The 16,081-nt window shown below is 33.7% G+C and overlaps 1 protein-coding gene and 1 pseudogene across 2 annotated transcripts in view; one reads left to right on the plus strand and one right to left on the minus strand.

The window, feature by feature from the left end:
- The window catches only part of NELL1 (neural EGFL like 1), an 842,535-nt gene that overhangs the window by 536,254 nt on the left and 290,200 nt on the right, over positions 1–16,081 (plus strand). The gene's annotated exons all lie outside the window — the stretch shown is intronic.
- Positions 8,656–9,451, minus strand: LOC105750941 (annotated as a pseudogene).

The raw sequence follows: 16,081 nt of genomic DNA on the forward strand, positions 1-16,081 counted from the left end.
CTCTCCATGCCATTTCCATTGCTTATGATCTATGGCTAAGTTGATTGCTGTTGGCAGTTAATATGCTAAGCCCTGTATCTTATCTATCACAAACAAATGTAAGAGATGTGTAAGAAGCTTTGATCCTATGGGAAAAAAAAATCTTACCTCAAGGTTGATGATATCTGAGACCTAAACAAAATTGTTAAGGTAGAATGTGGGACTAGAAGCTAAAATAAAAGGAAGGGAAACAAAAACAAATTACTTTAATACCACATGGATCCATTATAACAAAGTTATGTGAGCTTCTTCCACCTAGGTAATTCTTTCATGCCTTAATAAAGTCTTTGTGGATTGATATAGTGGATACATACATCAACTTGTGGCCTCTGTTGCAGTGGTGATAATCTCTAATCTTGACTAATCCTTTGAGAATAAATAGTTCACTCCTAAGTCTATACATCATTTAAGAACCCAGAATCAGATGACTTCTAGCCTCTCTCCAGATCACAGTGTCTTAGAAGTACCAAAAACTTCCAAACCCTCAGAACTAGCTCTAAAAAACAGCAGTGCAAAAAAGCCTGAAATACAGACTCGGAAGAAGACAATGAAATCAAAACAGATACCAGCAAAGCTTCAAAGGAAAAAAAAAAAATCTAAATCGTATGTGAGCCCAACAAGGATTCCCAAAAGAAATTTAAAAAAATTTTTTTCAAAATCAAGTAACAGTGATAGAGGAAAAATTAAGTAAAGAAATGAAAGTTAAAGAAGAAAATTATGAAAAGACAATTAAAAACTTGGTAAAGGAAACAGAAAAAATCATAAAGAAAATAAGACCTTAAAAAACACAATTAGCCAAATGGTTAAAGAAGTAAAAAAGCTCACTGAAGAAAACAATTCCTTAAAAATTAGAATTGGGCAAGGGGTACCTAATGATCCATTAGATATCAAGAAACAATAAAACAAAGTCAAATGAATGAGAAAAATTGGAGAAAATGTGATATGCCTCATTGGAAAAAAAAAAACAACATAGAAAATAGATTGAGGGGAGATAATTGAAGAATTAATGGATACCTAAAAACTATGATCAAAAGAAGACTCTTGATACATATTTTAAGAAATTATCAAGGAACTTCCCTGATATTCTAGAACTAGAAGATAAAATAAAAATTGAAAGAACTTACCTATCATCTCCTGAAAGGAACATAAAATGAAAACTCCCAGGAATATTATTGTAAAGGATTGAAACTCTGAATAGGTGTACTTGAATCTGAGAATGCAGAGCACTTAAGGCTCATTATCTATTCGATGTGAGACAATGGCTTTATTAGCATATATTTGGGTCATGGCTCTACTCATTTTTGATGCTTCCTGAATGTTTGGTAGTAAGAGAATTGTAGGCAAGGATTGGGAGAGTGGAGGGTGGGGAGAGTGAGAGAAAAGAGAGTGGCTTAGCAGCAGGACAAGAAGAAGAGAGATGCTGGTGACTCCAGACTCCAGAATCGAGGATACATCTTTGGGAAACCTTGTGGCAGTTTGTCTGTCTCCTTCACTTCTCCCCCTAAAGACCAAAGACTTTAATTTATCCTGACTCTGGTTGACCCTGAAGCCTTCCAGGGAGCCAGCCCATACTCTACACATTATGACCAAATACCAGAACTCCCAAGTTAAGGAGAGAATATTTCAAGCAGACAGAAAGGAACAATTCAAATATTATGAAACCACAGTTAGGATCACATAAGATTTGTCAGCTTCTGTGTTAAAGGAGGGAGAAGATTTAGATATGATATTCCAGAAAGATATTCCAATTCTAGGATTATAACCAAGAGTTACCTGTCTAGTAAAATTAATGCTGAATGGGAAATGCTTTAGAAAAAAAATAGATATTTAATGAAATAAAGGAATGTCATGGATTCTTGATGAAAAGACCAAAGCCAAAAAGAAAATTCGACATGCAAACAGAAGACTCTCAAGACAAGCATAAAAAGAGAAATTATGAGACTCAATAATATTAAAGCATTTGCTTTTCTATCTGAAAATATGATATATTTATCTTCTAAAAATGTATCATCATTAGGGTAGTTAGAGGGATCCTACATAAAAAAGGTGTGGGAATGAGCTAAGCATGTTAGAAATGATTTTAAAAGTAGTGGATAGGAAAGAAAAAAAGGATATACTGGGAGAAGGCAGAAAACAAAGGAAGAATGTGGGAAATTGTCACAGAAAAGAGGCCTCCAGGAAAGAGCTTTCTATAGTAAGAGAAGGAAATGATAGTGGGAAGGACAGGCAAAGCTTGAACCTCACATCTAAACTGGTTCAAAGAGGGAAAAACATATATATATATATGTATGTATGTATATATATACACATACATATATGTATGTATGTATATATGTATGTATGTATTCAGTCAACTATTTAAAAAATCTATTTTACCCTACATAGAAAAGGGAGGGAAAAGGATTAATAAGAAAAGATAGAAGGGGAGATAAAAGAAAACAGTGGTTAGATGCAAAACAGGTTTTAGAGGAGGGACAAGAAAGAGAGAAGGACAAACAAAACAGGACAGAGGGATGTATAGTTAGTAACCATAACTCTGAATGTGAATGAAATGAACTCATTTGTTGTTCTTCATAATCAAAGAGGATAAAAATGGCATCAATACGGCAGGGTCAGTGTATAGTGTGTCCAACTGTTTTTGATTAAACTAATATGAGCTCATAAAGCTCTACCATAGGTCAAGTAGAAATGTGCTGTGAACATTTGGGAAGGAAATGTCTCTAAATTTGCACATTTTGTTTTGAGCTATTGTAATTCTGTTTGTTCATGCAGCGTAGCACCATTTTTTTTTTTTTTTTTGATGGGCCATACCATGCTGGAAAACATGCTAGTATTTCTCATAGCTGATAAGTGATATCAAAATCTTGAGAAATCTTAAGAGCATGTTTGTCTTGCCTTCCTCTGACCCTTGTATGATCACTGTCTTATGTAACTTCCTTGTAAAATAGTCTTTTAGGCAACTGCATATTTGTGCTCAAATAATATGGCCAAATATCATAGCAGCACTCTTTGTAGTACAGTTTGAATGCTTGATAATTAGGCTCGAGAAACGTCCTTAGTGAATTCACTCATGAAATAGAAGTGGATGAAAAAATGGATTAGAAAGCAGAATCCAACAATATGTTGTTTACAAGAAACATACGTGAAACAGAGACACATACAGAATTAAAATAAGGAGCTGGAGGGGAATCTATTTTGCATCACTTAAAGTAAGCCGGAAAAAAAAAAAAAAAAGGGAATAATTATCATGTTTTCAGAATAAGCAAAAGCAAAAAAAAAAAAAAAAAAAAAAAAAAAAAAAAAAAAAAAAAAAGACTTAATTAAAAGGAGCAAATAGGGAAACTATATCTTGCTAAAAGGAAACATAGACAATGAAATAATATCAATCCTAAACACATATGCATCAAATGGCATAGCATCTAAATTCTTTAAGGAATAGTTAAATGAATTGCAAGAAAAATAGATACTAACACTATTCTGATGAGGGAACCTCAAACTTCCCCTTTCAGAGTTAGATAAATCTAACCATAAAATAATTAAAAAAAGAAGTCAAAGAAAGGAATAGAATCTTAGGAAAGTAAGAATTGATAGATTTATGTAGAAAATAAATAGGAATAAAAAGGACTATCTCTTATTCTCAACAGCATACAGCACCTTCACAAAAATTGAACATATCTAAGGCTATAAAAACTTGACAAGCATATATAGAAAAAGCAGAAATATTATATGCACCCCTTTCAAAGCATAATGAAATAAAAATTACATTTAGTAAAGGACCATAAGATCATTGATTAAAAATTAAATGTAAACTAAATAATCTAATCCTGAAGAATGAAGGGGCACCAAACATTTAGAGAACAGTTAATTCCAGTACTATGTAAACTATTTGGGAAAATAGGTAAAGAAGGAGTACTACTAAATTCCTTCTATGACATAAACATGGTACTGATATCTAAACCAGAAAGAGCCAAAACAGAAAATTACAGACCAATCTCCCTAAAGAATATTGATACAAAAATTTTAAATAAAATATTAGCAAAGAGACTACAACAATTTGTCAGCAGAATAATACACTATGACTAAGTAAGATTTATGCTAGAAATTTAGAACTGGTTCAATAACAGGAAAACTATTGCCATAATTGACCATATACATAACAAACCCAACAGAAATCATATTGTAATCTCAATAGATGCAGAAAAAGCTTTTGACAAAATAAAGCACTCATTCCTATTAAAAACACTAAAGAGTATATGGATAAAGGGAGCTTTCCTTAAAATAATAAGCAGTATCTATTTAAAACAAGCAGTTAGCATTACTTGTAATGGAGAGAAGCTGGACATATTCCCAATAAGATCAGGGGTGAAACAAGAATGCCCATTATCATCACTGTCATTCAGTATTGCATAAGAAATGTTGGCTTACCCAAATTATTTGTTTATTTGTTTGTTTATTTAATACCATACCAATCAAACTATCCTAGAATTTTTTTATAGAGCTAAAAATCATTTAAAAATTAATCTATCAGAAAAAAAGTCAAGAATATCAAGGCAGTCAGTGAAAAAAAGAAATGCAAAGGAAGGCAGGAAGGCAAAATTAGAAAAAGTATTACAAAGTAGTAATCATCAAAACAATTTGACATGACTAAGAAATAAAGCAATGGATCAGTGGGGGGGGGGAGAAGGAATGCTAACTTTAGCAATCAGAAAAGAAAAAGAAATTAAAAGAATTAGAATGGGCAATGAGAAGACAAAATGATCACACTTTGCACATGATATACTTAGAGAATTCTAGAAAAATCATCCAAAATCCTACTTAAAACAATTAACACCTTTAGCAAAGTTACAGGATATAAAATAAATCCACACAAATCTTCAGCATTTCTATATATGACTAATTTCAGCAGCAAGAAATAAAGAGAAATTTCATTTAAAATAACTGTAGACAAAACAAAATATTTGGGCATCTACCTGCCAAGACAAACGCAGGAACTATATGAACACAATTACAAAACACTTCTCACACTAATAAAGTCAGATCTAAACAACTATAAAAACATTAATTGCTTATGGGTAGGCTGAACTAATATAATAAAAATAACAATTCTACTTAAAAAAGAAAAAAAGAAAAATAAAAAGAATGGGCAGCTAGATGGCACAGGACCTGAGTTCAAATTTGACCTCAGATATTTAGCAGCATTGTGATCCAGGACAAGTCACTTAATTATATTTGACCCCAGAAATAATGAGACACTAGAGTTTATTAAAGGGGGTAAAGAGGAAGAGGTGACATGATGAAACATGTGCTTTAGGAAGATCAGTTTGACATGTGAATGGAGGACCAAAGAGGGGAGAGACATTGTCTTTACAATGTTATTGTATGAATTTATCTCTTGGTTCTACACTATGGTATGAGGTTTATTTTATGGGTTCTCACTTGTTTATTTGGGGCCAAAATATAATTTTTATTGGTAAAAAGAAATCCAGAGAAACTCTGAATGGGCAGGTATAGCTACAGATTTCCACAGAGACATTAGAGAGTTTCTGAATTAATGAGAGTGATACATCACTGAGGCCAAGAGCTATTTTACGGTGGAAGCAGAAGTGAAAGAAAGGGAATTGTGGAAAATGAAGCCAGTGTAATATTGTACCATAGCAAATAATAAAATTGACAAACCACCAGGTAGAGAATCAGATAAATTTCATCCTGGGATTTGGAAACAAGTCAAGAAGGAAATGAGAAAGTCTTTGGCTCAAGCACTTAAAACATTCCAGTTGGCGAGCACTCACGAATGGGACTCATATAATGCGTCCAAAAAAGGAGAAAACTTAAAACCAGCCTTCAAGTGAGAAAAAATAACAGTGAAAATGGTAAATGACAAGAATGACTTCCTTAGTACAGTGGCTTAGCAAGGCAGAACTCAGTATTTCTTTTGAAAGGCAGGCTTTGGTCTGACAAATTTGTTTGAATTCTGAATCATCTCTCCCAGTAGGTAGATAAGTGAAACTCTGGTTATAAAGTAATTTAATGGGACTTGAGGATAGAATTTAATATTGCTTTTCATACCTGATTGATTTATGTAGTCAGAATGTAAGGTTTAGTACAACTAGCTTAGGATAGGAATTTGTCAATAAAAGAACAAGTTTTCAAGAAGTCAAGAACAAGTGGCCTGAAATAATTAGAATTACTTAGTCTTTTACATGTTAATAATATTCATGATACACATCATTTATCGAATAATGAGGATTCTATCCAAGAAAAAAGCTAGATATAAGTGAGATAAATTAGATTTATGGAGGTCTGTTCACCTATATTGTGGTTGTTTGTTTTTTGTGTGAGGGTGTAGTGGGAAGTTGGAAAATAGACTATAAGGTGGTTAAAGCTATGATCTATGTGAAAAATTAATTCTATCAACATAGATTCTAGTATAAAGGGTCTTATTGGCCCACGTAGACTCTCATTATTTAGAACTAGGATGTTTGCTACTCCTTAGTCAACCAATCCATCAATCAAGCAAAGAGGTACTATCCAATAAGAAATTTCTTTTTTAAAAAGTGAAGAGTGTAGTTCCTATTTTCTAGGAAATTACAATCTACTGAGAGGAGACAAGTCTTACCTATATAGGTATATACAAAATAGATATAAGGTGATTTATATGTATATGTTGGGGTAGGGGAAGGACTAATAGTTGAAAAGCTCAGAAAAGGCTTCATGGAGAAAGGAGGTATTTAAACTGAGCTCTGAAGGAAACTAAGGATTCTAAGAAGGTATGGGGTTTAGCAAATATAAAGGCACAGAAGTAGGAGACCAAGTACAATAAAAAGGAATTTTAAGTAGGATCTTGTGAACAGGCCTAAGGGTCATAAAGTTGGGAAAGTCAAGCTCAAGCCTGCCCTTAAGAGCTTTAGAATTATTCAAATGAAGGAGTTTGCAATTAATCTTCAAAGTGATCTGGAGCCAAGGCCATTAATTTAGTAGCCTCTTATTTTCCAGGCCATTTTTCCATCTTGTGTTTTTGTAGATACCTCCCCCAACTCCACCTAATAATTGTCTTCAATTTTTAATTCATTTTTTAATGATAGAAAGTAAACTTTCAGAGTCAGCACTTCTTTTGTTTGTAGTGAGTTCCAAGTTTTTTTTCTTCCTTTTTCTGTTTCCCCCTCCCCTTCCTTCCTCCCTTCCTTCCTTCTGAATAAAGGAACTTTGTTAATGCTATAAGCAGGCCATCAATCTGTTTATAGTAAATCTGAAAAAGCTAACATTGAATTAAATTCCACACTAGGGAGAGAATTTAGTGTCCAGAGTTTAACATCTGTCATTAATGAGGAATACTTTTATGAGACAGAATGCCATGGAAAATCATACCACTTATTCTAAATTTTTTAATTTGTATCTATTTAAGTGGCTCATTTTCTCACTACTGGCAAAATGGAAGTTGCCAGAAAACTACTAACGTTGGTTTTGTATATTGTGCAAAGTTCCATTATGATGTCCTGAACTAGTTTCCCCATTGTCCTATTTAGTTACTCTGCTTCAGGTTATAACCTTTCCCTCTTAATGTTTGATGAGATAAAGATTTTATATCTTTAGGTTATAGACATTCCTTCTTAATGTTTGACAAGATAAACGTTTATCCATTTTAGATGTCATTAGAATATCAGTAACTTTCCTCCATTGTGTCATTCTAGGGGCCTCCCCCACCATTAGGTTATCCCCACCTAGATACCTCCCCATTATGTATGTCACTGTTCTTGTTATCCTATAAAAAAGCTTGTTGTCCCAATACTCGGGGCTGGACTCTTTGAGATAATAGTCTCGCCCAGCCCTGGAATCAAACATGGATCCATTGGTCCCAGTATTTCTCTCCATTTAATAAACTATTGAATTGGTCTCTAATCTCTTGTCTTACTTAGTTTCCTCGGCATTACATGTATGCTATATATTTCTCCACAAAAGAATAGTTGTAAAGGTTAAAATTATTTGAATTTTTCATATTTCAATAAAGTAGATTAAGCTAGTCAGAATGTGTAAATTATTTAATTTTTTTACTTTTTTCAAAAGTACTTGGTGTCTTTAAAATAAAGTTGCATTTTAATTACTTTAAATCATGTGGAAAAAAAAGGTGGGAAATTTGTGACTAATTGCTTTTTTTAAAAAGTCAATTTTTTTAAATCCTTTGGGAATTTTCTTTCAGTTTATCTAATTATGACTTAAAGTTATTTTTAAATGTATTTTACAGGCACAATGTGCAAGAATTTCATTTGTAAGGTTTATTCTGTTAAAAGAATGCTTGTACTTAATCTTATTTGATTATATTTAATTTCTCTATCAACCTGTGCAGTAAGAGAAAAATAAGTCACATCTAGGTATTGGTATTTTTATTAACACTTCTTACTGACACATTAACACTAAGAAAAAAAATCTTTAGATAATCTGTGTAATGCAATATCTGTCTCAATTAGAGTAAATGGGGAAAAATTCCCCTGAAAATTGATATTATGAATCTGAACATTATTAACATTATTATAGTCCAAATAACAACTATATATTATTTAAATCATCTGTCTCCTTTATAGGCTTTTTGCTTTTCTTTTACCTGAGTTCATCCCTAAAATTACAGATTTAAGTCTTTCTTGAAACACAAGATAGAGAGCTGGGCTGATCATAAAATAGGGTCCACATCAGAGCCAACATTACCATTTTTAACCTTTTTTTTTTTTTTTTTGAGCATTTAGCTTCTAGAAATAGGATTCCAATCCCATGATGGCAGTATTTCCTTCTGACCTGAAAAGTACTTTAAACTACTTTTTCTTCAAGTTTAAATGGCTGATTTATCCATGATTGCACCCATGGGAGTAAAATGAACCACTTCCATAGCCACCTTTGGTTTGGGTACAAAAGCTAGACTTGGAATCTTAAAGGAATGTTAAACCTTGCATAGATACTGAGCCATAATGGGAAATCATTTACTTCCTCTAACAGTCAGTCTCTCAGCCGCTACTTGTGAAGGTCAAGGTCATCTATGTTCTACCATAAAAAAAGATCCATCTATTTAAAAATATTTTTAAAATCACTTACTAATCAGTGGAGTAGTAACACTGAAAAGCAGGTTGCCAATTAGATATTCACTTGGAGAATCATCTTCCCCTTTTCTTTGAGGGTATTTTGGAAAAGTGTCTTCTACTTTAAATTTTAGCAAATCCCCATGGTTCTTAGTTGTCCAGGTGCTACATCAGACAGCATCTGAAATCCAGGAATAAATCAAGTTTCTTTTTCAATCACAAGAAGATGAGCTACTTGAGCATTAAAAATGGATCTTGGGATGCTACTTGTCTTAGGACCCAATTCATAAATATGAGTATTTTTTCAGATTGTCAGTCTTTCAATCAATCTTACCTATCAGCCTCAAGTCCAGAAGGAAGTTCTGGGAAAGCTACTTCTGGACTTGGAGTTGGGAAAGTTTAATGCTCTTTTTGATCTTGGGTAAAAGTGGGAATCTGGAAGGAGCTAGCTTTTCTCAGGCAGTGAGTTTGGCTCAGGCTTCTCTTCAATTGGATCTGGGCAAAGGACCCCACATAATAAGTTCTTAATAAATTGTCTATCTATTATATTCAGGTCTAAATTTGCCTTTATGATTTCCATTTATAATAACTAGGTTTTCACTCTTGTGCAGAAGGCAATGATAGAACAGTTCTAATCCCTCTTCCATGTGACAATCCTTCAAAAAATTGAAGACAGATTTTATACACAAGTTAGTACCTTTCCCAAAATCTTGTCTCCTTGAGGACTTCACTCTGCTTTTGAATTTATAAGCTTCTATACTATGTCTCAACTGCCATTTCATCCTGGAAGTTCCCTCAGCATCTAGGGTTCTTTTACCTTGCAACTTTCTTGAGTACCAGGTTCCTTGTACCTTGAAGAATCCATTATTTTTCCAAGAATGCCTTACCCTGAAATATCAACTGCCAAGCAAAAGATCCTCTAGATACATTCTACTTTGCCTTCAGTCTCCCCAAGATGTAGAATCCATAATTAACTATTGTCTTTTCTGGCTTAAGTCTAAGTATAATTAAAGATTTAGAATGATTAATTACTTTTTCCATTATATATTTTAATATTTAATATTTCTTAAGTTCTCACTCAATAAGAGCAACAAGGTGGATAAGTCCTTTCTCATTGCCCTTCCCTTTAGTCAACAAATTTAATAATAAATGACTCTATGGAGTGTCTTATATTATATCCTATGAGAAATACAGAATTAGATGAAACCAGTCCTAGAGCTACTGAAATTTAAAATATTCTTCTTCCCTTCTTTTAATTTAATCTCTCAATTTCTTCAGTATTTATCTCAGAAATCATCTTTTGTAGGAGAACTTTCCAGGAAACTCCCTCTCCCAGTTTCTGGTGTCTTCCCTTCTAAGACTGTAGTTATCTACTCTGTATTTATCTTGTATCCATCAGATTTGATAAAAGTGGTTTCCTCCCATTAGAATATAAGCCCCCTAAGTATAGGGGGTATATTTCCTTCCTTTTGCACCCTGTGTTTAGCACAGCACTGGGAGCATAATAGGAACATATGATTTTAACCCCCTTAATTTCTTCATAGTTTTGTATATACACTGTGGATTGCAACTAGGGGCCTAAGATCATGATATTAGGACCCTTAGAAGAATGTTCTTTTCTTTGTGTCTTGAGAGACACATTGAGTTAATTTTCCACATTGTGACTGTCCTCATAATGATTTTGATATCACGGGTTAACATAAGAAATTAAATGGCAATTTTGCAGAAGTAACAGATGACTAATAAAGACCCCCAGAAAACACACAGAAAAAGTTTAGAAATTCAGAAATGCATAAAATATATGTATAATATTGTATGATATCAACATATTTTATCCCTTAAAATCATAAAAAAACAGATTTCTCTGATATGAAGAGAGGATGAGAAACTTTTATGTGGATTTTCTGGATACCTACAAGGGTATCACACACCTAACTTCTGCCATGTGGAAATAACTTTAGCCAGCAGGATGCTGTATGGTGGCACTTTGGGAAACTTCCAGTGGTCTTTTCTGTAGGTTTTGTTAATGGAATATAAACATGATCTGATTTATCACGACATGGACAATCATGATATATTTTTGGATCCACCAGATTGATTTCATTCTGTTCACAGGACTAGCTACCAAGAAGAGCGTAAAATTTATGCTTTGTCATGTGAAAACATAGCACAGCTAAAACATCTTGCCAACAACATTTTTGAAGGCTATCTGTGGAGCATGGCTGAGAAAGCAAGCAATATTTCTTCCTGTAGAATAAAACTCGGGGTTTTTCTCTTTGGATAAAAAGGAAAGCTAGTCATTTTTCTTTCATTTGAATAAAGATTTTTTAAAATGCTTACTTTGTGGGAGATTTTCTTTTAGGGAATGAGGTAATAAAGATAAAAAAAAAAAAAAAACAACCTCATTTATTGCCCTCACAGAACTTTCATTCTGCTAGGTGGTTAGGAAATATAAATAGATAAATGTGATAAATAATAAGATGTGAAAATGAGAAAAGGGAAGTCTCAGACCAGGTTTCTGTGTTTTGGGTACAAATTAAGACTTTTTAATGACAATCACAGCAACATATTTGTCTGCCACTATCCATTTCTTTTTTTTTGGGGGGGGGGCAGGAAAAGAGGATTTTAGGATGGAGAAAAGCATAACTGCACTGAGAGACTGAGAAAGCCAGAGAAGGGGAATGAGAGAGAAACTAAAATAGACTTGAAGAGAGACATAAGATGGAAAGACAAAGGCAAGTAAAGAAGCAGAGGTGGAGAGTCACTAGACAAAAGGAGAGAGAAAGGTGGAGTTTTGTAAAAGGATCTTGGAGTGAATGTACATGGTCAAATGGCATCTAATTACTCACTTGGCCCTAGTTAATAAAATAAATTGTCACATGTTACCAGAAACTTTAAATTCTGATGAGTTTTTCAGCAAATCTAAGAAGTCCTGCCCCACAAAAATTCAGAGACTAATGTTTCTTCTCTAGGAATCCTGGTGATTTTCTCCCCTATGTATAGAAGACTTGGATTTTAGAAACTTGATTTTGAGTCTTAGAGGTCATGGTGGTCACTTTGCAGGCTCTTCATTCAAGTCCTTTGGGAGAAAACTATCTTGTCTTTGTTGTGCAAGAGATTAGAGTGATCTTAGTCCTCCATACCAGCATATTAAGAGCTTAGAATTGTATTTATTTCATTTTTTAAATAATAATCGTAATACTTGTAAGGTTATTTTTCAGACCAGTCCAATTTTTAATCTAGAGGACGATTGGTAAAGAAGCTGTAATAGCTAAGTGAGCATCGAACATCCCATTCTCCATCCCAGTCATTCTGGCTAGCTAATCATACAGTGAAAATGAAGTATTTATATATATATATATATTTGCTTATTTCCTCTTGGTTATTCCCTATGCCTGGAATGATCTTCCTCATCATCTCTTCTTCCTGCATTTCCTGACTTCCTTCAAATCCCTGCTACAGGAAGTCTTTCCTGATGCTCTTTAGTGTTAGTACCTTCCCTCTGCTTATTATCTTAATCTTGTATATTTTATTCATTTATATATATTATATTTATACATTTTAACATACATTATTTATAAACAGTTGTTTTCATGTTGTCTTCCCCCATTACTCTGTTAAATTTTTGAGAACAAGAACTGTTTGTTTATTGACCCAAAACCTGGCACAGGGTCTGGCACATAGTAAATACTTTATAATTGCTTATTGACAGACTGGTACACATGTACCTACAGGTATTTAAAAATTGTTCTTCTTGTGAACTCAATGATAATTAATAAAGATAAACCTGTCAAATGTATAGAACCTGAGAAAAAATAATATAAAGAAGTGTAATATATTGTTATGTATATTTTATTTATTTATTTATTTTTAGAGAAAGAAGATAGGCACTGGGCTGATAAATTAATTGAAATAGGGAATTTTGGGGAAAGGATTCTCCTTTTCCTATTGCAGGCCTCCTACATCTTCTCTCTCACATACATTTTAGGTAGGAAGGGGGAAGGTTGTGGTTACTTAAGGAAATTGGTATAAGCAGAAGGAGCATTGGATTGGGAATCAGAAAACCTACATCTTAGGCCTAGCTCTTTTGCTAACTTATTGTGTTATCTATAGATCTTGTTTAGATTCTCAGTACAATGAATGAACGAAGCATTTATTAAGCACTTATCGTGCAAAGCACTGTCTTAAACTCTGGGAATACAAAGAGAAATTTAAGATGGTTTGTATTCTCAAGGAGCTCAACATTCACATTAGGGAGATGAGACATGGAAAATTTTACCTTCTGAAGTCAGAAATATTCTGTGGTTCTTAGGGTTCAGAGTAAAGGAGGTAGCAATGATTCTTCCGTTTTTTCTACAAATAAAATAATGGGATCAGGGTAGCAATTTCTAGTTTGAAATATGAGGTGCTAGGTACAAGACACATGTGAAGAATTCACAATGGCATTCTCTTTGCCAAAAGGTACCTTTATTTATGAGAAGAGGTTACAGACAAAATGAAAAACTAAAATAGATCCAGGAGTGGTAAATATGGAATAGATTCAGATGACCAAAGAAAGAATATTACAGTTGTAATGATCATGTATTTTAAAATCAGCCGGAGTCAGGAATTCAGGTTAAGGGAAAATTTTCTATCTTTATTCTTTGTGGAGGTGAAAGGGGATCGAAGGCGAAGGGGGATTGTGATAGCAATGTGAGAAGCTGCAACAAGAAGCCAGCCAGCAGTCTCTCCCTGCCTCTCTTCCTGCCCCTCTGCTTCCACCCACCAAAATCATCATTTCCTATACAACACATCAGGACTTGCACAAAGAATGGGTGGGGGCCATTCTTTCTCCAAGCATATATATTAATAGAGTATGGTCCAATTATTATTTAGCCTCACTTGGGACCTCAGTGCATCAACTCAAGCCTCAGCCCATTACATGTAGCAAACAAGAAAAGTGGTTTTCATAATTAACAATAAAAAAGACAAATTCCCTAGGGGAATTCACATTTAACCATCCCCAAAAGAGATTATAAAGGGAAAAGGATGATACTATTGATTGGGCTAACCCTATAATGGATTTAGTATCTTAAAAGGGTTAGTTAAAACAAAGAGAAAGACATTAGGAGGCATGGAGGAAGGTGAAAAGAAAGGCATTATGAAGTGGAATATGGCAGGCTAAAACAAAGGATTTTAATAAAGATTGCATAGGCTATGAACAGATTACTGGGAAAATTTTAACTTGGTTGTGGTGGAGAGGTTGACATCACAACTTGACTTTCTGATTGGATAAAGTAAGGTAAGTTTCCAAAGACCTCCACTGAGGTTGAAGATATAATGAAACTCCATTTGAACAAAAGGCTTACTTGATCTATCAGTGCTCTTTACGCTTGCCTCTGGGAGTATTATAATTTTATCAATGCTTAACGTTTCCTTTGCTAATTTCTGTCTTAATACCTAGGACCTCATCATTAAATATTAGTTTATTACATTGAACCATTTGTGCCAATGACTTTTATGACAAAAATTTCTTTCCTGGGTCTTTCTTTATAAAGTGATTTGCCAAAAGTCTCAAAGATATTAAGTATCTGAGGCCAGATCTGAACTCAGGCTCCTGGACATGGGAGACTTTAGTTCAGGTCTTTATTTCACCATTGTATGATGTGGGAGTCATTCATCTTACATTTGTGGGCTTCAGTTTTTTATCCGCAATAATTAATGCCAACATAAAGGGTTATTATGAGAATCAATCATTAAACAAGCATTTAGTAATTAATTACTTTGTGTCAGACACTGCTGACTGTAGGAAACAAAAAGATTTTTTAAAAATCACTATTCTCAAGGGCAAGATAAGCTATCAATAATAAACTACATGGAAGATACCTATAAAGTAGGTGGAAGCTAACCACCCTGGGAAAGTTCAAAAATAACTTACAATTACAATTATTTTCAAGCTTACAAAGAATTTTACAGACTTAAGTTTATCAAATAAAAAGTGAGATTGATACTTCAGATATCATTATTCCCATTTTATAGGTGCAGAAACTCAATTCAGAAAGATAAATTATTCACAGCTATAGTAAGTATCAGGTGTATGTTTTGAGGATACCTATCTTGGAGCAGAGAAGATTATGGGATAAGGCATTGTAACAATCATAAAATACAGTTGTAAAGTGCAGCTTTCAAAGATTAAAGTGCACTAAGATTTTGGGGACACTCTTTGAAGGGTGGAAGATGTTTTGTCTTTTTCTGCTAAGCCCTAACAGGGAAAAAATGAAAGCAGTAATATGTTTATTTTGGGGGAAAAACTTAACTTGATGTTAGGAAAAAAGTTCCTCATATTCAGAAATGTCTGAACTCGGAAATAGTTATGAATGTTAGTAATTTTTTTTCCTCACTTGAGGACTTCCTGTCAAAGTCTGGATGACCATTTGATAGCAGCATTGTTGGGAATATTCTCTTCCTTACATGGCTTGGTTTAAGACAGGTTCTGGAGAGTGGCTGGTAGCCCAATGATAGAATGTTGGGTCTAGATTCATACTCATCTTTCTGAGTACCAATCTGACCTGAGACACTTGCCAGTTCTATGACCTTGGGCAGGTCACTTTACCTAGCTTGCCTTAGTTCCCTCATCTGTAAAATGAGCTGGAAAAATTTCTTTTTCCTGAAAAATGACAAACTATTTTGGTATCTTTTTCAAGAAAATCCCAAATGGGGTCATGGAAAGTCAAACATGACTGATAAATGATTGAAAAACAAGGTCTCATAACCTGAAATTCTAAGTAAAAGTAGAAAAAAAAATTGTCATATAACTTGTTACAAGTAGAGGTTCTCATTATTATTTTTACTTATTATATGCTTTGTGTTAATTTGGGCTGTCATACCAACCTGTCATAGTTACACAACAACGAGCCAATCAGAAAAGGCTTTTTTCCCCCAGGCATTACAGAGCTCATGTTAATTATGATAATGTTACTGAGCACAGACAGCATAGTAGA

The sequence above is a fragment of the Sarcophilus harrisii genome, chromosome 6 (assembly GCF_902635505.1).
Source record: "Sarcophilus harrisii chromosome 6, mSarHar1.11, whole genome shotgun sequence".
Lineage (NCBI taxonomy): Eukaryota > Metazoa > Chordata > Mammalia > Dasyuromorphia > Dasyuridae > Sarcophilus > Sarcophilus harrisii.